The sequence below is a fragment of the Arvicola amphibius genome, chromosome 12, assembly GCF_903992535.2.
Source record: "Arvicola amphibius chromosome 12, mArvAmp1.2, whole genome shotgun sequence".
Lineage (NCBI taxonomy): Eukaryota > Metazoa > Chordata > Mammalia > Rodentia > Cricetidae > Arvicola > Arvicola amphibius.
The window spans coordinates 91,567,344-91,592,486 of record NC_052058.2 but is presented as its reverse complement, the minus strand read 5'-3'; the positions used below and the strand labels follow the sequence as shown (position 1 = coordinate 91,592,486).

General features: G+C 45.2%; 1 non-coding gene across 1 annotated transcript; it reads right to left on the bottom strand.

The window, feature by feature from the left end:
- Nucleotides 1-390: 390 nt before the first annotated feature.
- LOC119799650 lies at nucleotides 391-498 on the bottom strand. The gene has a single exon (XR_005282926.1). It is a non-coding gene; the product is annotated as a U6 spliceosomal RNA (small nuclear RNA).
- Nucleotides 499-25,143: the final 24,645 nt, after the last annotated feature.

The following is a 25,143-nucleotide window of genomic DNA, read 5'->3' as shown; positions in this document are numbered from 1 at the left end:
CTGTGAAGATGTGTCTCTGCCTTCTGATTGGTTTGATAAAGAGCTGTATGGCTAATAGCTAAGCAGGAGAGGATAGAAAAATTTCCAGGGATAGGAAGTTGGGAAGAATCTGAAGTGTGCAGAATTCACCAGTCAGACACAGAGGGAGTTGGATATATAGAATGAAGGAGAGCCATTTGACAGAACATAGATTAATAGAACCCGGTTACTTTTAGCTGTAAGAGCTAGTTGGGAACAAGCCTAAGCTAAGGCCAGCCTTTCATAATTAATAAGATGTTTGCATGTTATTATTTGGGCACTGGTGGTCCAATTAGAGTCTGACTACACTTCCTTGTTTACAATGATGCCTACAGCAGGCTGAGTGACGTAGACTCTTCAAGTTTTTCTGTGAAGAATTTGGGATGCTCCATGAATTTGCTTGTCATCCTTGCACTGGGGCCATGCTAATCTTCTCTGTATTGTTCTAATTCTTAGTATATGTGCTGCTGAAGTGAGCACTTAACTGTTCTTTTTTTTTAATATTTATTTATTAATTTATTATGTATACAATATTCTGTCTGTGTGTATGCCTGCAGGCCAGAAGAGGGCACCAGAGCCCATTACAGATGGTTGTGAGCCACCATGTGGTTGCTGGGAATTGAACTCAGGACCTTTGGAAGAGCAGGCAATGCTCTTAACCGCTGAGCCATCTCTCCAGCCCTTAACTGTTCTTTATAAAAGCATTTCTTCATAGAAGATGCGAAGATATATGACTCCCACTCTACATGGTCTGGGATGGATCTGTTGAGGAGATATCAACACCTCATCTCTTTATTTTATAAGAGAATCAAGTAATTTAGCCCTGGACTCCAGCCCAGAGTGGTTGCTTTCTTAATACCATTTATGACATTGTTTTATCTGTTCTGTCAAAAGATGGGTCTTTATTTTTTTATTCTTTATTTTTTTTTATAAAAAATTTCCATCTCCTCCCCTCCTCCTCCCCCTTCCCTCCCCTCCCTTCCACCCATTAACCCCCCTCCCTCCCTCTCCAAGCCAAAGAGCCATCAGGGTTCCCTTCACTATGTTAAGTTCAAGGTCCTCCCAGCTCCCCCTAAGTCCAGGAAGGTGAGCAACCAAACTGACAAGGCTCACAGTGAGCCCGTCCATGCTGTAGAGTTCAAGCTCATCGCCGTTGTCCTTGGTTTCTCAGTCCTCCTCCACCGTCAGCCACATTCAGAGAGTCCGGTTTGGTCCCCTGTTCCATCAGTCCCATTCCAACTGGACTTGGTGGTCTCCCATTAGATCTGTCCCACCGTCTCAATGGGTAAACGCACTCCTCACGGTCCTGACTTCCTTGCTCATGATCTCCCTCCTTTTGCTCCTCATCAGGACCTTGGGAGCTCAGTCCGGTGCTCCTATGTGGGGCTCGGTCATTTTCTCCAAAAAGATGGGTCTTTAATAACCATCCATAAAGAATCGAGACTCTCTCCTCCAAAGAACAGAAAAATAAAAATATAAAACACTCTAGATGTAGAAGCTTTTTATTTTAAAAGGGATGCATTTCTTTAATTCTCCGTGTGCACACCTGCACACTTATGCACATGTGTGCAGTTTCCTGCAGAGGCCAGAAGAAGGTATGCAGTCCTTGCAGTTGGAATTGAAGGTTGTGAACCAGTGATGTGGGTGCTGGGAATCAAACTCAGGACCTCTGCAAGAGCAGGATTCGTTCTTAACCCCGAGCCAGCTATTTTTCCAGTTCCTAGAGCCAAGGAAAATCATCTCTGATATTATAAAGAAGGAACTACAGTTGAATCAATTCAACAACACGTGTTAAGGTCTCAAGGACACTCAATGACACACAACCCAAGACTAGTGATTAATGATTTTTTTTTTGGCTGATCTTGACAGTGGAGTTTACACTTTGTAAAATTTAAATAGCCTATGCATTTTACTTTTCTGAAGCACGTCAACTCTTTCCAGATCCCCTGCTTCCAATATGTGGGATAAAGGTAGGGAATCGTACCCTGAACCAGTCTTGATATGTATCCCTACATTGAAACTATGACCTAGATTACTGTTTGTGAGGCCTATTCAAATCCTAGCCAGTAGTTAAAGTAGTTAGCCACCAGTAGAAAGGTGGTTGTGTTGGCTAAAAGGATGGCTCAGTGAAGTGCTTGCCTTGCTCTTAGAAGGACTTGAGTTCAGCTTCCGGGAACTGTCAGAAACCATTGTCCTAAAATATGATAGCAGGGACCATTGTCTTAAGGATGTTTGCAGAGAGTCTCACATTCCAACTGTTAGTTAACGGAACCCGCCCCACATTCCAACCATCTTGAAAACTGTTTGTTAATGGAATCACAAAAAGAATGTTTCCCCTTACACCAGGGGTGCTTTGCTACCTTGGCAAAAGTTCCTTCCTACCCCTACCCCCACCCCATGCCAAGTTCCTCATTCAAGGGCTATATAAGCTGTAACCATCACCTTAATAAAGGAGACCTTGACAATAGAATCTTGCTTTGTCTCGTTTCTCTCTGTTGCCCATGATTTCTTGCAGGTAGCGCCTATTCAGGAACCCTGAATAGCTGACCCACTGGCGGGGTACAGGGAACCTACATAAAAAGCTAGGCAGTAGGGTGCCTTCTAACACTTCCAACAATCCCAACACTATGAGGTGTGTGGAGGCAGGTGGAGAGCTTTCTGAAAGCATTTGGGCCAGTTAGCCTAGCTTCCCTGTTGCCATTCAGGCCAAAGAGAAACCTTGTCTCAAATAAAAGGGGTAAAACACCCGAGGAATGGCACTAGGTGGTCTTCTGACCCTATCCACACGGAGCCCCCCCCCCCAACCCCCGTGCACAGTTTCACCCTGCCACATATACAAACTCAAACACATGTGCCACACCCGGCTTGACTTCAGGGATGGACCTGGTTGGGGTGGCAAGGGAGTACAGAAAATACCAACATATAGACTCACACAGACAAAAGCTGGAACTGAGCGATCTGGACTCCGCTGGAAAAGTCATAGCTCCCCATGAGCACAGCCTGTTTATTATATAGATTTGGACAGAAAGCTGTGGTTGTTGCATACAGCTTGCCAAGGAGGTGGGGTTATGATCTGCAGATTATTAACAGGGAGGCAGCTGGATCAAGGAGACAGGTTTAGCTAATCTCCATCGAACAAAGTAACAGAGTACTCTGCAGGGGAGTAGTGTTCAGGCCTTAAACACGCTGGAGAGCTATGGTGGACATTTTCTGCAAACACCGTGGACACTAACATTGGGGCCTCTGAGGACGGCTTTGCCATGTTTCCAAACTTTGCCCTGGGGAAAGGTTCTGCCATTTCTCCTGGGTCTGAGGTTCTGGTGTCTTTAACATGGTTGGCTCCTGTCAACAAACATTCACTCAGGACTTCAGTAACTCAGGGCTCTCTCCACTCTCTGGACACACACACACACACACACACACACACACACACACACACACACCAGGCAGCCCAAAAACAAGAAAGAAAGCAAGAAAGAGAAGTGGTAGTGTCTATATTATTCAAGAGAAACCAACATCTGCCCTTCATATTATTTTATCTGTCTACGGCAGAAAACCCCATTGTTACCTGCCTGCCCCATTTGGCTTCCTAGCAACTCAGTGGGCTCTAATATGCATGCAAAAGGGCAGGATCAGGCTGACCCAGCTTTCAGCTTTAGCCTTGTCACCAGCAGCTATGAGTCTAGAAAACAAATGCTAAATGTACAATTTTGAACTTCTGTTAGCCTCGGCGCTCTCTCTCTCTCTCTCTCTCTCTCTCTCTCTCTCTCTCTCTCTCTCTCTCTCTCTCTCTCTCTCTCTGTGTGTGTGTGTGTGTGTGTGTGTGTGTGAAATAAAGCAGTCTCTCCTGGTGTCAGCTATTACTGCTCGGCTCTCCCTTGAGTCATTTCAAAGCCTTTGCCGCCTCCTTTTCGGAATAACCCGGCTGCTGTTAAGACACCTATGACTTAGTCTCCCTTGAGATGAGACCTGGCTCCTGTGACCTAAGGGTCACAAGCAAGGCTTTCTCAGAAGGGCTGTTTTTATAAATAGACACGGGAAGAAAGCCTGTTCCCTGCCGTCTGCCCTCTGCCTTGAAACCACTCGTGAGAGAGTTGGCTGGAACTGGGGTGGCCTTCTCAATGCCATAATGAACAGGTGTGGGAAGGAAAAGTCGGCATTCTGAGGACGACCGCACCTGGAGTCTGTGAGAGCCTGGCCCCTCCACCACACAGCATGGCTATCCCATGCGGTTCTAACCCATGACTCTTACTATGTGAAGGGATTAGCTCTTGGGTTTTCTCTTTTTTCCCTTCTCTCTTTTCTTTTTCCTCATTCCCTTCTCCATTCTCCTCTTTTGTCCCTCTTCTCTTCCTTCTTTCTTTCCCTTTTCTTCTTTCCCCTTTCCCTTTCTCCCTTCTGCTCCTCTCCTCTCTCTCTTTGATTTTTCAAGACTGAGTTTCTCCATGTAACAACTCTGGCTGTCCTGGAACTCAGACCAGGCTGGCCTTGATCTCACAGAGATCCGCCTGCCTCTAACTCCTGAGTTCTGGGCTTAAAGGCATGTGCTACCATGGCTTCCCATTCTCCTCTTCATCCTCCTTCTCTGTCTTGCCCAGTTCAGTGTGATAGAACCCAGTACCTTGCCTGTAGGCAAGTGATCTGCCATTGAGCTATATTCCTAACTCTAGATTCTCTCTTTCTTATGGCCAAAGTCACATTTTAAGTCTCCTGTGCCCCAATATAGCTATGAATGAAGCTCAATACAAAATCATAAACTTGCTTAAACATCACAAGATTTTTATTTCTTATTTCATGGCATGACTGAGCAGTTCTTGAGTGTAAACTTAGAGATGACAATGTTTGTCGGAGTGTTGAAAGGTGGCACACACCGGCAAAGCATTTGGATGAAGGTAGCATCTTAACAGAATGATGGTCCCTAAAACCACTTCTAAAAGATCCTTTTAAAAATATCCCGTTATTTATTTGTGTGTATGTTTTGGGCATGAGTGTGTCTCAGTGCACGTGTGGAGGGCAGAAGTCAGCTTGGGTGAGTCAGCTCTCTCTTTCCATCATGTGGGTTCTGGGAATGGAACTCGGGTCATCAGGCTTGGCAGCAAGCTTGAGTCATTTCACTAGCCCTAAAGACTTTTTCTAATACTATTGACCAGATGCACCATTTTCTTTATGGTGTCCTTAGGGGCCTTGTTTCCTGTATTCTCTAGCAGAGGTGAAATAACGATAAAGTTGATTGATAGGAGAAAACCTCAGGAAGTTACAATTTCAGAAGAACTCATATCCTGATGAGGTTCGAACGCATTCAGGATGCTATGGCTACAGACATGACCCCCATTTAGGCACTCAGAAGTTAATCATGAGGACAGTCTGCTGAGAGAAGTGGTCACTGGGGTGGGATGGTCTCTGTTTCCTCTCTGATCTACAAAGCTGAGAAGGCACCACATAAACAGGAGAGTCATAAGAACTCCACAAGCCTGAGATGCTGCCCCTATCTAGGTAGTTAATGGCCGCTTGGGACAGGGACAGACATTTTCTTCAGTGGTGTAGACACTGTGTGTTGTACACGCTTATATTCAGGGAATGTGGCAGCTCTTTACAAAGTCCAGAACAGAGATGGAGAGATAGTGCAGGCCACTGTCTGAAGCCATTTTCCAGCTACCCATCATATTCTGGTGAGCAGAGTTAAGCTCCATCAAATTAGATGACGGGCTTCCCGATGATGCCATTGGGCCCCAATGTCTACTGGCCTCACTCTCTTTGAATTGCTGTAAAGAATGGGGCTTCCCATAAGCCCCATGACCACAGATCCCTGCTTGACTAACACAGCTCACTGTTCTTAGAAATCTTCCTATCAGTTGTTTCCCCTCTTACTCAGTGTGCCTCGAAGACTCAAAGCTTGGTAGCTTGCCTCAGTTTTTTTTTGAACATTGTCTCTTGTAGTCCAGGTTGACTTCAAGCTCAATGTGTAGCCAAGGAGGATTTTGATTTGATCTTCCTGTGTCCATCTCTTCATTGCTGGAGTTGCAGGCCTGCTCCAACACAACCAGTTTGTATGGTGCTAGGAACGGAGCACAGGGCTTCCTGCACGCTTGGCAAGTGCTCTCTCAACTGAACCATAGCCTACCCTTCCTACAAAACAAAGTTTTGACTCATGGCTTTTAGGTAAATATTAAAATAATAATAATAGTAATAATAATGATAATGTAGTCAATGACACTGATTAAAAAAAATACATCAAATTGGTATTTCTCCCCTGGCTCTTGCATTGTTTTCTTTTCTTTGTTCTTTTCCTTTTTTTTTTTTTTTTTGAGACAGGGTTTCTCTGTGGCTTTGGAGCCTATCCTGGGAGCTAGCTCTGTAGACCAGGCTGGCCTCGAACTCACAGAGATCTGTCTGCCTTTGCCTCCCGAGTGCTGGGATTAAAGGCATGTGCCGCCACCACCCAGCTTGTTTTGCTTTCTTTTTCATCTCACATACACAGGTGGTTGTAAATCCCTTCCCTTTGGTGGCCTAGACCTCAGTTCTCACGTTATTCTAAGACTGAGAAGAAGAAATGGCAGTTCCTCTTGATCTTAACACAAATGTAGAAATTCAAGCCAGAGAGGCTACTAGCAGAGGAAGGTGGCCAAGGACTGAACCTCAAAAGGTGTTCTCACATCTCAGGCTTTTCCCCCTCATCTATAAAACAGGACAACTACCCCCAAATGATCTTATGTTCCTAATTCTGATAGACAAAAGCTTTTTGATTACATATGAACACACACACACACGCACACACACACACACACACACACACACACACCTCATCTGAAAATGACTTTAAGGTAGTAAATCATTTGTAACTTCAAAGGGATTTTGGGTATTGCTCTTCCACAGTAACATGTTCTTTAGCCAAGGTGCATTTTGAACAACAGCTCTCAGTGTCCTCCACTGATGTCAAGTTATATTAAAATAATGAAGCATGCTATTGCATGTGATATGAATCACACTTAGGTACCACTGAAGACAAATCCCTTACTTTGAAAGGTTTTATCATTTATTATTTTATTATAATAAACTTCTATATCCTTGTAGAAATCAGAAGCAATGGCAGGTATAGCATGCAGCTGGAATATGGCACTTATTTTATTTTAGAGATAGTGTCTCGTGTAGTCCAGGCTGATCTTTAACTTGGTATGTAGCTGAGGATGACCTTGAACTCCTGATCATCTTTCCTTCAGCTCTTGAGTGATGGGATCAAAGCTATGATTGGACACACCTGGTTTATGCAGTGCTGGGGATCAAAGTATGTTGGACATGTACTTTATCAACTGAGTGACACCCCAGTTCCAGGAATTTTAAATTTGTGTTTCAGGATATAAAGTGAGACAGAAATCTGTTTAAAAGATAGACACAACATAAAATTGCTTTTAGATTTTTCTCACCTATCATTGTCAATTGGTAGAAAGTATTGGAATTGTGTAATTAAATTTATGAAGCTCACACTGGCTTGTAGCTGAGTAGTCAAGAACTCTTTAAACTACTATTAAAAAATAGTTCTGAAACTGAGTCTGGTGCTACACGCCCATCACTCGGTACTCAGGCAAGTACAGAGGTAAGAGGTTCAGAGTTCAAGGTCATCCTTGGTTACATAGTGAGTTTGAGCCAGCCTGTGTTACATAGGCCCCAACTTAAAAGAAGAAAGAAAAAATCTGAGTCTGGTGCTACACGCCCATCACTCGGTACTCAGGTGAGTACAGAGGTAAGAGGTTCAGAGTTCAAGGTCATCCTTGGTTACATAGTGAGTTTGAGCCAGCCTGTGTTACATAGGCCCCAACATAAAAGAAGAAAAAAAAATCTATCCTTGCATTAAGTACATTATAGAACACAGAAGAAACTAGTTCATGGTGGCGGTGGCGATGGAGAAGGTTTCTGTGTTAATCAAGGGCCTACCATGCTTCAGATGGTTGCTCTCCCCACCATCGCTTCTGCTTTCAGCAACGATTTGAGGAACAAGTCATCAGCCCCATTTCACAGGGAAAGTAACTGGTTCTCAGACATGCTATGGGGGAACACTGGCATTTGAATGGGTTTGCTCCAGTCCTTTTGGTTCATGGTACTAGGCTGAGAGCCATTTCTGATCATTGCTTTTGAAAAAAAAAAAGTCGCCATTATATATTAAGGTGGGCTTTTGGACCCAAAGGACGCAAGACAGAGATCAGGTGTTGGTGTAAAAGCTTTATGTGTGTAAAAAGGGAAAATGTTAGAAGAGGGGTGTGACAGTGACCAAAGTGGTTAAGACTGTACAGCATACAACGCCACGAGCTTGATGTAGATCCATGGTTTAAAGTCACAATGACGTCATAGGGTAGGGGCTATCACGACCCCTGTGGCTTTTCAGGTTAAGAGGCAGGCATAGGCTGGGGGATGGTTCAGTTGGTGAAGTAACTGCTGTGCAGCCCCAAGAACCTGAGTTCCCCAAACCCATGGAAAAAGGTTGGGCATGGTAGTGTACCTATTCCCCATTCTGCATCCCAGTGATGCATACACTCTCTCTGTACATACATGTTCACGTGTATGTGGAGGCCAAAGGACAACCTTGAATGTCATTCTTCAGGCACCTATTTTGGTTGGGACAAGATGGCTCCTTGACCTGGAACTTCACTGAGTAGGCTAGGCCAGCTGACCAGCAAGCTCTAGGGATCTGCCTGTCTTCTCCTCTTACTGTGATATTACTGGGATTACAGGGATGTGTCGACATACCTGACCTTTTACTAAGGAAGAGCTTTACTGATGGAGTTGACTCCCCAGCTCCTCCAGTGAGGTGTGTGTGTGTGTGTGTGTGTGTGTGTGTGTGTGTGTGTGAATATTATACATATGGCTAGATATATGTAAGATGTTTGTAAGTCACAATATACATTTGGAGGTCAGAGAACAACTTTGGGAGCCAGTTTTCCTTCTACCCTAGGATTTAGGCTTTGAACTCAGGTTGTCCGACTTGTGCAGCTGAGACATCACCCCACAGTGAGTCTTTTGAAAAATGTGTATTAATGTTTGCCTGTGTGTATGTTTATACAGTGTATATGTGCCTAGAGCCTGTAGAGGCCAAAAGAGGGCATTGGGTCCCTTGGACTTGTAGCTATCGATGTCTGGGAGCCACCAGGAGGACGCTGTGAATCGAACCCGTGTCCTCTCAGAGCAGTCGATGCTCTTAATCGCTGGGCCATCTCTCTAGCCCCTTCAGTGAGTTTCATAGTGGTTATTAGGTACATGAAAGCATAAGCTAATACTCTTGCCCTTTGGAAGTCAAAGAAGCAAAGGGGGGAGAATGTACAAGGCAATTACACACTGTTGAGGGGAGCACAGCAGGGCGTCAGAATGGGCTTCAGTTCTGGAGGTGAATTAAGCTGGGCCACGAAGGATGCCTGTTGTTTGACTTGACCAGTTGGAAGAGAAGAGTGGCCAGAGTATAGAAAGAAAGTGGGAGGGCAGAGAGGCAGTGGATAAATCCCTTGTGTCCATCTGGCTCGTGGCTTGCCTTTGCTGAGTGCTGCAATGTACTGTCAGTGGAGTTGCGGCTCTCCTTTGACTCATGAAGATGGAAGGCTGCCTAGCTTATTCCTGCATAGCAATGGGCAATCTGGACCCCGGGGAACTTTTGTCTTCTGGTGAATTCTCTATGAAGATATAAGAAATGTATTTGGAAAAAGTCAAGAGCATAGGAGCAGTTACAATACAACCAAATGTTGACACAATGGGATAGTTTGAAGCCCTGGATTCGGTAGTTATATAGTGCAATGGTATTCAGTGTGGCAAGGCTACAGTGTATAGTTGCACATGAACACTTCAAGCAGTCCTATGACTCACACACACACACACACACACACACACGCACATGAACACACACACACAGACACACACACACACACACACAAAGACCTGGAAACTTACAGATAAATTCTCTCATCTGTAAAATGGGGATGATGGCTTAGTGAGTAACGTGCTTGTTGTGCAAACATGAAGACCTGAAGAATATTCAACACTCATGTAAAAGCCAGGTGTGTGCATATACCTATCATCTTAGCACTGGGGAGTCAGAGACTGGAGGACCATCAACAGCTCACTGGTCAGCCAGTATGGCCGAAACAGTCACCTCCAGGTTCAGAGAGAGACCACAGTATCAAAAACATAAAGTGGGGAGTAATTGAGGAAGACACCTAAAGCCCACCTCTGGTCTCCACACAGGTAAGTGCATCACTAACCTACTATTACTGCTACACACACACACACACACACACACACACACACACACACACACAAATGGAAATGATGATTGGATCTATCCAAATTAGGGCCCTGCAGAGATGAGACAGCTAATACGCATGAAGTGTGTAGGGAGATTCCTTTTGACTTACATGACTTAAAGTGAGAGACACTCTAAGGGGGAGGTGTCGGTTAACCTCAAAAGTGACACAGGCCATGAGTCAACAACATCTGTTGAAAGAGGTGAAATTCAGAAATGGGGCCCAGAGCAGCTGTAGAAGAAGCATCCTTCCACATGAAGGGACCCAGGAGCAGACGTCAGTGGGCCCCACGGCGGAGTCTACAGGAAAGAGACTTTGCTTTATTTTACATCTTTAACGAGGCCGATAGATATTTAGCAGCTTTATTGTGTTTAATGTGAAGCGAAACCCACCAAGAAGTTACACACACACAGCAACCTCCAGCACAATGACTGAGCAGCAATAGGCTCTTGTCTTTGAAAACCATTGGCATTTCACAGAGGGAAGGTGGGGGACATGAGACTAAAATATCAAAAAGAAGGTTTCCTCTTATCTTCCCCTCCCATCGTTCCTTTTTCTTTTTTGAGACAAGACTTGTGTAGCTCAGGCTGAGCTTGAACTTGACATACTTCCAAGGATCATCTTGAACTTCTGTCCGCCTGGCTCCACCTTCTGAGTGCTGAGATTACAGGCAGTTTTATGAGGGTGAAGCCAGGGCTCTGTGCACTCTAGGCAAGCACTCCAATACCTGAGATACAGCCCCAGACCTCTTTTTAGTCTATTGCCTCTCCTCCCCTTCTTTTCCTTTCCCTCCCCTCCTCTCCCCTCCTCTCGTCTCCCCTCCTTTTTTCCCCCTCTCTCTCACTTCTTTCCAGAGGGTGTTATTATGTAGCCCAGGCTAGCCTGAACTCTCCATCCCTCTGCCTCAGCCTCCAGACTGCTGCATTACAGGAGTGATAATACCTGGTTATCATCTTCTTTTCTTTTTTTCTTTTTTTAAGATTTGAAGGAAAATGTAGGGAAAACATTTCATCAGGGCATTATTAAGTTATTCTCACTATTTTATAGGTTTGAAAATGTTAATTTTTTCACCTAAAGAGATGGGGTCTTCACATTTTCCTCTCACCATAGAACTAATTTTGCACCGCGCTCTGGTACCCGCACCCACTTTGGTTCCACAGATCTCTCCATCCCTGCTAGAAGCAGTAAACTTTGCATCTTTCTCTTTGGGGATTTCCACTTTAGCCTGCCCAGTTTCAGTAAATGCTCACCCCGTTTCCCCCCTCCACCTCATCCAAGCTGCTGGGTAGCAACCGCTCACAGGGTGTCTTTGTGGGGGTCAGACGTGTATGACACCCAGACAAAGCCTAGTAAAAATGAAATTTCTAAGGTGGCTTTGCTCAAGGGACAGCGTGTAGAGAAATGTTATGGATGAGGCCGAGCAGTCAGAGGGGAGTGGGTGATGCAAACGGCAGGAAGGGCAGCGGGCTGGCAGTGGGCCCTTGGCAACCAGATGCAGTTAACCCTGTCGGCTTGATGACAAGCAGAAAGGCTTGCAGCAGCGTGTTGACTGGGTAAGAGCTGCTGAGAACATTTGTTCATGCAGCTGACTTTCCACCTGAAACCGGCTTGCTTCAACTTGCAGTCTAGCTTCTTGGTTTCTATAAAGAAATGAGTTCCCTTGAGTTGTAGCCCAAGGGGACCATTTTACTCTGCTGGCAAATCCAAGCATTGAATCAGAACACAGTGGGTCCTGCCCAAAGCTTGTTGATTGTCTAGATGACCATCTTGATCTGTTTCGTGTGGTTATAGCAGAATACCACAGACTGGGTAATTCATTTTTTTCTCCAAATTAGTATATACCTATATTACATCCTATCTATCTATCTATCTATCTATCTATCTATCTATCTATCTATCTATCTATCTATTTATCTATCTATCTATCTATCTATCTATCTATCTAATTTATTATGTATCTATATTTTAAAAAAAGTTCTCATGTAGCCCAGGTTTGCCTCCAACTCAATATATAACTGAGCACGACCTTGAACTTCTGATCCTCCTGCCTCCTTCATCACCTAAGTGCTTAGAATAAGGTGCCCATTGCTCCATTGGGTTTATGCATGCATCACCACGCCTGGCTTTATGCAGCTGTGGGGATGGAACCCAGGGCCCTGTGTATACCAGGCAAGTGCTCTACCAGTTGAGGAATATCCACAGCTCCACGCTAAGTAAGTTGTGATGAACAAAAATTTGTTGGCTCAAGCCTTCTCAGCTTGGTTGATCGCCTTCCTGGACCTGGGGGGAGTTGGGAGGACCTTGGTTTTAACATAGAGTAGGGAACCCCGATGGCTCCTTGGCCTGGAGAGGGAGGGAGGGGGGGTATGGGTGGAGGGGAGGGGAGGGAAGGGAGAGGAGAAGGGGAGGAGAAGGGGAGGAGATGGAAATTTTTAAATATAAAAAAATAAACCAAAAAATTTGTTGGCTCATAATTCTGGGTGCTGGGAAGTTCAGGGGATGGGTTGGCATCTGGTAAATGCCTTCTTGCTTTAGCCCCATGTGGCAGAGGACTGATGGGGAGAGAAAGGGAGGACGGGGAGCATAATAAAAAAATAACACACGTTTCTCACAGCACTTATTTAATAAGTTTGTGTGTGTGTGTGTGTGTGTGTGTGTGTGTGTGTGTGTGAGAGAGAGAGAGAGAGAGAGAGAGAGAGAGAGAGAGAGAGAGAGAGAGAGAGAGAGAGAACAACCTCCGGAAGTCAATTCTCTCCTCCTACCAAGGAGGGCCCGGGGACTAAACTCAGTTCATCAGGCTTGGTGGCAAGTGTTTTGAACCCTACCGAGCCATTTCACCAGCCCCGATTTGTTCTCTCACAAGTTGTCGACTCTAGCGATAATAACGTTAATGTATTCATGAGTTTCAGAGAACTTCCTGGTCCAATCATCTCTTAAAAGTTCTTCCTCTTCATCTGCTTGCAGTGGTGACTAAACTTCAGTGCACATCTGGGAGGGGACAAGCATTCAAACCATAGCAATGACCATTCCAGTATTGATGCTACCCATAAGTACTCAGCAGTACCATTCAGTCCATAGAGATTCATTGGTGCCCGTCTCCCCCCACACTCTAGTGCTGAGCGGTGAGAGGGTGGTCTCTCCAGTTAAATGCAGAACGAGTGAAGCTGTGCTCTAGCATGGGTGTCCAACCTACAGCCTGCAGGCCACATGTACCCAGGATTGTTAAGAATGTGGCCCAATATAACATTGTAAGCCTAACCAAAACATTATGACTTTTTTTTTCAATTTGTGTGTGAGTGTATGTGTACACATGCGTGTATGTAGGTGCAAAGGGAAGGCCAGAAGTTAACTGTGGGTGTCCATCCAAAGGCATCATCTACCTTTTCCTTTCAGGCAGTTTCTCACTTGCCTGAAACTTGCTAGGTAGGTCTGGCTGGCTGGTCAATGAGCACCAGGGGTCTGCTTGTCTTTATCGCCCCAGATCCTGGATTACAAGCGTGGCCACTACATCCGGCTCTTTTATATGGGACCTGGGGATTGACTTCAGTTCCTTAAGATTGCAAGTCAAGCACATTTGTGTGTGTGTGTGTGTGTGTGTGTGTGTGTGTGTTTGTGTGTAGACTTGATTTCACAGTTCTGGAGCGTGCCCCTTAGCCTAGAGAAACCAGAAGACTGGATACCCCTGCACCTCCTTAGCAGGCCGGTTTCCCATCGCATCTGGGTGGTGCCTCTCTAAACTGCCAGGACCTGTGGGCTTTCAACAAAGTCATTTGATGAGTTCCAGTTGGCTGGCAGATACGGAAAACAGCTGTGATTTGCTGTGATTTCCAGAGAGCGGATCCGGTGACTTTCGAAATCTGTTATCTTTGCCTCTGTTTGCCTTTTATCTCTTCCCTGAGATAACAGGCTTAGCTGTCTTGCATTTTACAGTCTAATAAACTAATTAAAGATCCCCCTTTGACTGTTTTGTGCACCATTTGAGTTGCTCCTTTAAGCAGTTTGTGCCCAGGGTTTTAATTAGGAATCTCAAACACATCTTAAAGTTGCTTAAGAAAGTTGAAAAGGCTTTTTTTTAAAAAATGAAACAAAACACCCCCACCACAAATAAAGAAACTGTGACTTACTGATTTGCCCTTTTACCTAATAAACTTACAAGGAGCTACTTACCCCCTAGATCCATTGCTTACACATCTCTCTCCTCCTTAGGTTCCTGCTTTACCCACACAGGTTGCCATTGAGATTAAATGCTTAACATAAAAAATGCCCTCAAGAATATGCCCATTGCTCTAGGGATGTGGCTCAGGTGGTAGAGTGCTTGCCGAGCATGCAGGAAGCTCTGGGTTTGGTCCCCAGCACCGAAATAAACTGGGCATGATGGCTTGTCCCTGTAATCCCAGCACTTGACAAGTAGAGGGAGGAAGGTTGCAAGTTCAAGGTTATTTTTGGCTGAAGAGTGAACTTGAAGCCAGCCCAGGTTATACCAGACCCAAAACATTCTCTCTCTCTCTCTCTCTCTCTCTCTCTCTCTCTCTCTCTCTCTCTCTCTCTCTCTCTCTCTCTAAATAACAGAGCCCTAGACCTTAGTAGGCCCCAGGACCTTAACACAACTGCCTCTATGATGGAAATACCATTCAGGCTGTAAAACTCAGCATGTAGACAACACCACTTGCCAAAACTAAAACAAAGGCCTAATCCATCATAGTCTATAGCTATGGAAAAGTCTCTAAATGTACTAACATTGCTCATTGAATTCTCAAGTTCTGCTTCTGGCTAACTGTTCTTGTTAACTGAAGTATATCAACCCAGGACATGACTCTTATGTTTAAAATCTCACCCTGAGAAAGACTCCAGACTATACTGGGATCCCGAACACTGGTCACTGACCCTTAATAAAGGCTTTCTATTGGCTTAAACCCATCTGAGAAGCCGTCTCTGGTAAATGCCCCACAACGCTATCTAATCTATTCTTATCTATCTATCTATCTATCTATCTATCTATCTATCTATCTATCTATCTATCTATCAATCATCTATCTATCTATAATCTATCTGTCTATCTACTCTCTAATCTATCATCTATCTTCTAGCCTATCTATCTATCTATCTATCTATCTCTCTCTCTCTCTCTCTCTCTCTCTCTATCTATCTATCTATCTATCTATCTATCTATCTATCTATCTATCTATCTCTATCACTCATCTATCTTCTTCATTTAATCCTATCTCAAAAGCTATACTCTCACTTCCGTCCTGCTTTTGCTTTCAGGTCAGACTGAACCTGTCAGGGCTTGCCTGGATGAACTTCCAGCTCATTCACAGACCCCCATCTCTCCCAGTTCTGCCTTTCATTTCTGCTTAGGCAGCAGTCTTAGCTGAGCCCTGAGCTCTGAAGCTGGTGAAGTCTACCTGGCCCTTACTTCTTTAAGCTAAGTGACTTCCTCCTACCAGTTGGTCCTAGGTATTGTCTAGTGAGAAAGTTGCCTAGATTGCTACTGGCAAAGTTCTTGAGGCCTGTCTCCTCAAAGCTGCAAATAGCTCTGGAGGGGCTAACTTCACTGATGGTATGATCCTGGGGTGGGGGGAGGAGACCGAGAGAGTGCAGTGCTAAACAAAGTTCTCATTACTTCTATGGCGGGCAAGAGACAATTGGCTTTTGACATTAGACAGAAAGTAGTCCCCTTTATGGCCTAAATTTATTTAATGTAAACGAATCTTAGTCTTTTCTTTTGATCTTCTCTTTGCGTTTACAAGATTTGTTTGTTTGTCCTTTGAAACCAAACAATGTCAGTTGCTTTCACCTCCGTTTCCTTTGCCTGGTTAGGCATCTTATTCCCCGTGGTAGTCCTAAATATAACTTTCAATAATCTTGAATGTGAACCCTGGGGCTTCTATACCATATTTTATTGCTTGCTGTAATATAGTTACTGCTGCCTCCTGAAACTTGCAAAGCAGTCTATGGAATGACAGATGTTAAGTGAGTTTCTTACCTCTGTGAAGTCACTGGGTGGCAGGTGCAACCTAAAAATTAAAACGCATGTGGCAATATTTTTTTCAGTGGAGTTCAGAAATGGGTGAGTGCTTTCCGTGGTGCCTGGGCTCTGGTGACGTGGGTCTGTCAGTCAACTCGCTTGGAAACAAATTATACTCTTCTAATTATAGTTTTCAGACAAGGTCGCATGTAGCCTTTGCCGCCACCTCTCCGATGCTGCGATTATAGGCCTGTGATCAGTTTTTGTTGTTGGTGGTTTTTTTATTTTATTTTATTTTTTGACAGGGTCTTACTATGTATCACCAGCTGGCCTTAAACTCACACAGAGTCCCTTGCATCTGCCTCCTGAGCACTGGGATTAAAAGTAAGCCTTGCCTTGTCCAGCTCCGCACTGGGTTTCTATGATGCTGGAGAAGGAACCAAGGGATTTGTGAATACCAAAGCATTGTACCAACTCAGCTGCACCTGCAGTTCCTTTCCCTACCTATCAAACAGACAAAATAAGTAAGTTTTTGCCCTAGCTGTGGCCATCCGAAAGAGATAATGTACGCGTCTAAACGTTTCAGGAATGAGGAGGAGGCTGCCTGTCCTGGGGACGAGAGAGGGACTGAATCTCCCCATGGCTAACTCGCCCATCCCAAATATGGCCAAACTCTGGCTAAGACAAACAGCAAGTGCGAAGAAGTCTCAAAAAGGAAATGAATTGAGAAGAATGGGTGAAAGCTCCTGTACCCAGCTGCCTGGGAGGCAGGGCGAAGTGGGTGGGTGGGGGCGGTAGCTGCCAGCATTTGAGGAGCTGCTTTCTTTCTTCCCTTCAGACCTCCATGGGAGGTCTGCACTCACGACTCTCAACTTCACATATTTTGACAGGGTGTGTGGTTCAAAGGCATAGAACTGAGTTGTAGCCCTGTGAGAAAACTGAGCTCATTGACGTATTTTGAGATGTGTCCGAGAGCCCACAAGATGACTTGCAGGCCTAGAAAGACTGTTGCCACTGCCTCTGGAGATGTTGTTGCTGCTGATGCTGAGTCTTTCCTGTCCCTATGAGCCTACTGTTCCCATAACCTGATAGTAGTTGTTCATAATTTCAGCCCTGAGTGTGCTCATGGGATCAAGGGGGTTAGTTAGTTCATGCAGATTCTTGTATGCAAACCAGTACTCCCTAGCCAGATTCTATTTGCCAGATTCAGTTATTTATTTATGATTTTATTTTCAAGATAGGGTTTCTCTCTGTAGCTTTGGAGCCTGTCCTGGAACTTGCTCTGTAGACCAGGCTGGCCTCGAACTCGTAGAGATTCGCCTGAACTAGATTCTAAACCCATCTAGTGTCAGCAGCATTCTTGCGTGTCTGTGTTTCTGAAATACCTTCAATGTTCAACAGGATGGAAACAGAGTTACAATGTTAATCTAATTCTAGATAAGACAGCATCCAGGGCAGTTGAGATGACTTGGCAGTTAAGAGCATTTGTAGGCAGAGCAGCGGTGGTGAACCTCTTTAATACCAGTATTCTGGAGGCAGAGGCAGTCTCATGCCTTAGTCCTAGCACTTGGGAGGCAGAGACAGGTATATCTCTGGGAGTTTGAGGCCAGCCTGGTCTACAGAGTGAGTTCCAGGACAGCCAGTGCTACACAGAGAAACCCTGTCTTGAAAAGCCAAACAGAAGCAAAACAAAAGAGCATTTGCTGTTCTTGCAGAAGACCTGAGTTCAGTTCCCAGGTCCCATGTCCTGAGACTCACAACATCTTGTAACTCCAGCTCCAGGTTATCCTGCGCTCTCTTCTGGCCTCTGCTTAGCTGCACATAGCCACATGCAGACACAAAATTATACATGATTATAAATGAAAATACATTGTAAAAAGACAAGTTGTCGGAGTTGGTTCCATCAGTAAAGTGCTCGCCTTCCAAGCACAAGGACCTGAGTTCAGTCTCTAGAATCCACATAAATAACATAAATAAAAAAAAGCCAGGTGTAACAGCGCATATAGTGCATATTTATAACCCTGGGGAGGAGAATACGGAGACAGGTAGAGTCCTAGGACTTGCTGACCAGCCATCGGAGCCTACTCAGTGAGAAATCAGGCTGCTGAGAAACCCCGTCTCAAAAGCCAGGGTGGATGGTGTCTGAGGAAGAATTTTTGATGTTGTTTCCTGGCCTACACATGCATTCATACAGATACACAAGTACTTTACACACACATGCACACGCACGCACGCGCGCGCATCCCCCCCCCACGTGTGTGTGTGTGTGTGTGTGTGTGTGTGTGTGTGTGTGTGTGGAGAGTGACCAATATGGCATTCCTTGAGGAGCAGAGAGCCTTGTGTGAGGACTGACCCGCACAGAGAGATGCTAGGCCAGTGAGAATACACTTGTCAGTGTCCCACAGATGGGAGAGGGCTACTGCCTGTGAGCACTCTCCCTTTCCAGACAGTTCATCCTATTAGCTAGGAGCTGTGGACACATTCTCTCCTCAAGCTATCAGCACCTTTTCCTCCTGGTTTATCTTCAGACGAGCACCCTCTTCTTATTTCTTGGTCTCGGTCAGCGCCCACCCCCTTAACTCCCCCTTCGCCCTTCTGTTCTAGCCAACTTCAGCTCTCCTCTTGGAGGAAGAGATAAAGGCAATGGCTCTCCCAGGGAGGTCAGCCCCTCTACTTTCCTGATCATTACCATGTTGCTATTTTCTCTCTTAGTCTTCTCAGCCTGCAAATCAAAACACAACAGAAGAAACTTCTACCACCCTGTCTCCTTCCAGCTCCACCGCTGGTGCTGTTCTTTTTATAGCAGAGCTTCCAGAAGACTTGTATTTCATCCCCTTATTTCTTTTCTCCCCATCTGTCTCTTGAACTCCTTAAAACAAGACTTAATCATTATCATACATCAAAATTTCCCTTTCAGTGTGCCCTTCTCTTCTGTGAGTACACATGCGAGTGCACTCGTGTGTGTGTGTGCATGTGTGTGTGTTGTCTGTGTGTGCACAAGAGCTCGCAGGCATGTATGCATGCAGTGTATGTGTGTAGGAACTCCAGGGTTACAGACATGTAGCATCCGCCTTTACCTGAATTCTGGGGGCCACACCCAGGTTCTTACACTTGTGTTTGGTAAGTCCTTTATCCACTGAGACATCTCTCTGGCTCCTATTTTTAATAGAATATGTTTTCTGTATTCTTTGATAATTTCATATATAGATACTCACCCCAAGTCTCCCCTATCACCTCCTGAGTAGCCCCTAACATCCCCCTCTCACCCTCATATCCTTTCCTTTTCTGTTTTTATAATCCACGGAGTCCAGTGACTGTGCCTGCTGGAATGCTGACTGATCTTGCTGGCTGGTCCTTGTGCAGGTCTGGTGCAGGCAATCTCAGCGGCAGGGAGTCCATGAGCGAACAGGCCAGGTCATTTCCAAGATGTGTCATATTTCACAGTGCTCCTCCCCATCCTCCACTCATACATTATTCTATGGTGTCCCCGGAGCCTTGGTGGGGATGAGGGTGGGGATGATACTTATATAGGTGCTCTGTTTAGGGCTAAGCACTCAGTCCTTCTCCCCCCATCCCACCTCCCTAAGACATGGTTTCTCTGTGTAAAAACCCTAGCTGTCCTAGAGCTCTGACCAGGCTGGCCTGGAACTTACAGAGATCCGCCTGCCTCTCTCTTCTGAGTGTGGGGATTAAAGAAGTGTGCCACCACCACCAGGTCCCATTTTTATTTTTATTTTAAGACAGGTTCTCTTGTAGTTCAAGCTGGCCAGGAACTTGATCTGTAGCTAAGGATGGCCTTGAACTCTCGATCCTCTTGCCTCCACCTCCCAAGTACTGGGATTCGGGCATGTGTCCCCACACCCAGCCTGAAACGCTTTGCTCCTTCTTGATACAGTCTCTTTGCTGGAGTCCCAAGCTCTAAGGGCTGGTGGGCTCCAACATCTAGCGCTTGGTCTCTTTATCTCCAAAGATACTAAATCACAGTTGATGTCATCCACTTTCATGACCTCAGATACTATTTATAGACACATAATTCTCTACTCTATAGCTCTCATCCTGATGTCTATAAACCCCAGACTGAGATCCCTCTGCTTTGTCCTCCTCGCTTAGGTGTAGAACGAACATCACAAATAAACATTTGCTGGCCGGGCGGTGGTGGCGCACGCCTTTAATCCCAGCACTCAGGAGGCAGAGGCAGGCGGATCTCTGTGAGTTCGAGACCAGCCTGGTCTACAAGAGCTAGTTCCAGGACAGGCTCTAAAAAAGCTGCAGAGAAACCCTGTCTTGAAAAACCAAAAAAATAAAAATAAACATTTGCTGAAACAAACCCCTGCCTTCTCACTGCCCCCCTTTGTCCGCGTTCTATCATTTGTGGTGGTTTTCCCTGCGTTCTATCATTTGTGGTGGTTTTTTCCTTGCGCCTGTGTTGGCCTTTCTATCACAGTCTCCACTCAATAGTTGAAGTGACTTTTTTCTTTTCTCATGTTTATGTGTGTGTGGTATGCATGTATATGTGTTTGTGTGTGCACATGAATGTGGGCATGTGAGCGTGGATGCTATGGAGACAGATGGTTGACATCAGGCATCTTCCTTGATTACTCACCAATTTATTTAATGGTGTCTTTTTTATTCTTTTTTGGTTTTTTGAGACAGGGTTTCTCTGTAGCACCACCACCCGGCTAATGGTGTATTTATTTACGGGGTCTCACGTTGAACCTGGAGCTCATCAATTTCAGCTAGTCTGCCTAGCCAACTTGTCCTGGGGATCCTATGTCTCTACCTCTCCTGTAGTGAGATTACTGCGGGCCACCATGCTCGTTAGGTGTTGACATGGGTTCTGTGGCTCTGGATCCTCACATTTCCACAGCAAGAGCTTTGCCTGCTGAGCCACCCCCCAGGCCCAGAGTGACCGTCTCAGAACGCAGATGCTCTGCTTGCCGCCTTTGCTTTGAGAAGAGCTTCTCGGGTTCTTACGCTCTGTCTTCAATGACTCTTCCGGCACTGACTATAGCCTGCTTTTATCTCCATTCCTGTTTCTGTTTTTACTGTATTGCCATACATTTGGCCTCTTGTGGTCACCTCAGGACCTTTGAACTGTTGCTCTATCATAGTGCCCTCATGGTCCATAGTTACAGGAGTCAACTCCATGTTTCGTCTGTACCTTGCTCATGTTACCCCACTTGGGTGTTTTGAGACAGGGTTTTCCTATATAGCCTTGGCTGTCCTGGAACTAGCTCTGTGGACCAGGCTGGCTTTGAATTCACTTAGCTCTGTCTGCCTCTGCCTTCCAACTGTTGGAATTAAAGGTGAGCACTAGTCCATTCCAGGCTCCTTAGAGATGTCTTCCTTAGCTTCCATCTCCTGAATAATAAATAGCCTCTTCCCTTCTTGCTCCCTCGTTTTCATCCCCTACTCTGACACACACACACACACACACACACACACACACACACACACACACACAGTTTTTATAGGGTCCCAGTAGAAAATAGATGATATCCTCATTGTAGGGTGGTTTTATGAATAAACTCTTTTCAAGGATATGGGCAGAATTAAGAGAATCAATCAAGAATGGGTTTGACATCCATGGGGAAAATATACATGACAAGCCCATATGGACCTTATCTCTTCTCACCTGGTTCCTAGTCTACTATGCACCCCATGTCACATATCCCTTCATTTGTATTGTTTATGGAGTAGGATTTTTGTTTTCGTTTCCACTTCCAGGGGCCTTACAGTCTAGTGAAGGGACAAGATCCTCACTGATAAACAGATAAAGAACATAGTCTGGTGTCCATGGCTACTATAGTACTATTCACAATAGCCAGGATGGGGAATCGGCCTGGATGTTCATCAACAGGCAATGGATAGAGGAAATGTAATTGACAAATAGGTGATAGATTGTTATAAAAAACAGATATAAATCAGACAGGTGATAGATAAATAAGATTTAGATTGTATTATATACAATTTTAATTTGAGACAGGGTCTCATGTAGTTCAGACTGGCATTGAACTTCCTTTGTAACTGAGGATGACCTTGGAGTTCCGATTCTCCTGCCGTGGTATTCTTTATGCTGGGATTACAGGAGTGGACCACCACTTCAGTTTCCCAGGCATGGAAGCCAGGGTTTCTTGCCTACTAGGCAAGCGCTCTACGAGCTACACTACATCATCAGCCAAGGGAAGCCATTTGCTCAGGCAGTAAGAATTTGTCCTGCCAATGAAGATCCGAGCCCCATCCCAGCATTCACACCAAGCCTAGTGTGGCAGTGGACATCTGTAACCCACAAGCCGGTGTGGGACAGGAGGCGGAAACAAGGGTTCCTGGAGCTCACTAGCCAGCCAATGCGATGTCTAGCTCTGGGCTCAGGGGAAGAAGCTGTTTCAAGAGAATGACTGGAGAAGATACCCAACAAAGACCTCTTGCCTCTGCATGAATACACACACACACACACACACACACACACACACACACACACACACACGTGTCTAGATGGCGTTGAAGTGACCAGAAAATGGAACTGATACAGGAAAGCAGACATAGTGAAGCCATGGTAGAGAAGACTTGATCACGTGACCACTACCAGTGACCCCCTGGAAGAGGGATGCCATTCTGAGCTCCGTCACCCACTGGCGTTCCTCAGAAGACAGAGATCAGGACATCACACGTGATGAATAAATCAAGGTTGGTCTCTGTGGACCCTGAGCAACTTAGAAAAGAGTAATGGAGGATGCATGGGGCATCTGGTACACTTTCATCGTTTTGATGTTCTTAGTTAACATACAAAACATGTATTTATGTTATTTTCATACCTGTGAGTCACTGTCCTTGGCTCGCATTCACTCCTCCCGGTACCTTTCCTGGCTCCTCCCCTTTTCTGCTGTCCTCATCCTCTCTACAAACAGTTCCCTTTCTGCTTTCATGTCATGTGCATGGTTCTTTGTGTGTCTGTGGTGTTGCATGTGAGTGTGTGCACATGTGCATACATTTGGAGGCTAGAGGCTGATATTGGCTGTCTTCCTCAATCAGCTTCCACCTTAGTATTTGAGACGAAGTCTCTCACTAAGCCTGAGCTCACCAGTCCAGCTAGGCTGCTGGTCAGTTTCCCCAGGGGATCTGCTTATGTGACTCTCCAGTGTTGTTCTCTCTCACACAGCCAGACCCTGCCTCTTAAGTGAGTGTGGGATCTGAACGCCAGTCCTCGTGTTTGCAAGTGCTTTACTGACCAGACTATCACTACAGCTCAAAATATTTTAAATTCTAGATTGAGCCTGTGAAAGAAAGAATGAACTATTTTTCTTTTTGAGTCTGGGTTAATTTGCTAAACATAATGGTCTCCGATTTCATCCACTTTTCTGGAAAAGACATAACTTTCCTTCTTCCTTATGGATGTGTATAACTATGGATATCTATATCTATCGATCATCTATCTAATGTGTATCTATATAATTTGTATCTATCATCTATCTATCTATCTATCTATCTATCTATCTATCTATCTATCTATCTATCTACCTGCCTATCTATGATCTATCACCAATCATTTATTTATCAATTACATTTCCTCTATCCATTTGCCTGTTGATGGACATCCAGGCTGATTCCCCATCCTGGCTTTTGTGACTAGTACTATAGTAGCTGTGGACACCAATCTATGTTCTTTCTCTGTTTACCAGTGAGGATCTTTCCCCTTTATTAGATTGAAAGCCCCACGGAAGTGGGAACCAAAACAAAAATCCCACTCCATAAGCAATAACAACGAATGAATATGTGGCATAGGGTGCAAGGTAGACTAGGAACCGGGTGAGGAAAGATGAGACCCACAAGACTTGGAGGCTGAGAGCACAGGGCTGAATGTCCCTGAAAGTTGGGAAAGCTGGAGACTGTCTTGTGGGAGAGAGCTTATCCCATGCGCATGAGGCTATGGGTTTGATTCTCAATACCATAAAGGAGAGCAGAAATCTAATAGCGATCTTCAAGGACAAATGGTCAAAAATAGACACAAAGTGCAGCCCCGAGTAGCTTCACAAAGGAAACAGCCATGTTCAGCGTTCCACAGGACACACAAATCTGCTGAGGTTGTAAGAAGCCCCCAGCTGCAGCAACACAGGCAGAAAAATAATTGCTGTCGGGAAGCCAATGTTCTTGCATTATAATCACGAGACACTGGAAAACAAGGAGAGCCTCCGAGAGCCCTGTAGCCGGCTGAGAAGCTCCCGTGAGGAAGGCACGCAGAGAGACGGAGTAGAACTACGGTACATGCATTGTTCCAGTGTTCAGGTCTCCCTTGTCTTCTGAGTTTTGTGCTGTGGCTGCAACAGCAGCTGGTAGGCAGACATTTGCCATTCCATCCTGATCATACTTAGGCTTTGTGAGTTTTTAAAGTGAGTGTAATATTTTTATTCTTTGAGGATTTCATACAGGCATATGATGTATTTCTATAACATTTATGCCTACTCCTCTCCTTAATTCTTCCTAGACCCAAATTTATGTTCTTTTTTTTTTTTTTTTAACTCACCAGGTCCAATGTATTCTGTCCATATGCTCCTGTGTATATATGTGGCCAATCCACTGGAGGATGGTTGACCTACCAGGGAGCCATACCTGTAAAGAAGTCTGACTCTTCCTCCAGAAGCCATCAGCTGTCAGCAAGGGCTTCTCAGATAGGGGTGAGAGCTCACGACATGGTGCAAGTGTTGTCAGGAAACCACGGCTGCTCTGAGTTCTGGAGCCATCCTGTCAGGCCCACATCCTAATTCACTTTGGTGCTCCCCAACTTCTGGATTTTATCGTCTTTCTTCCCCCTATTTTGCAATGGTCCCTGAACCTTTCAGGGATGGAGTGTGGCATGACGTCTTATTTGTAGATGAACGC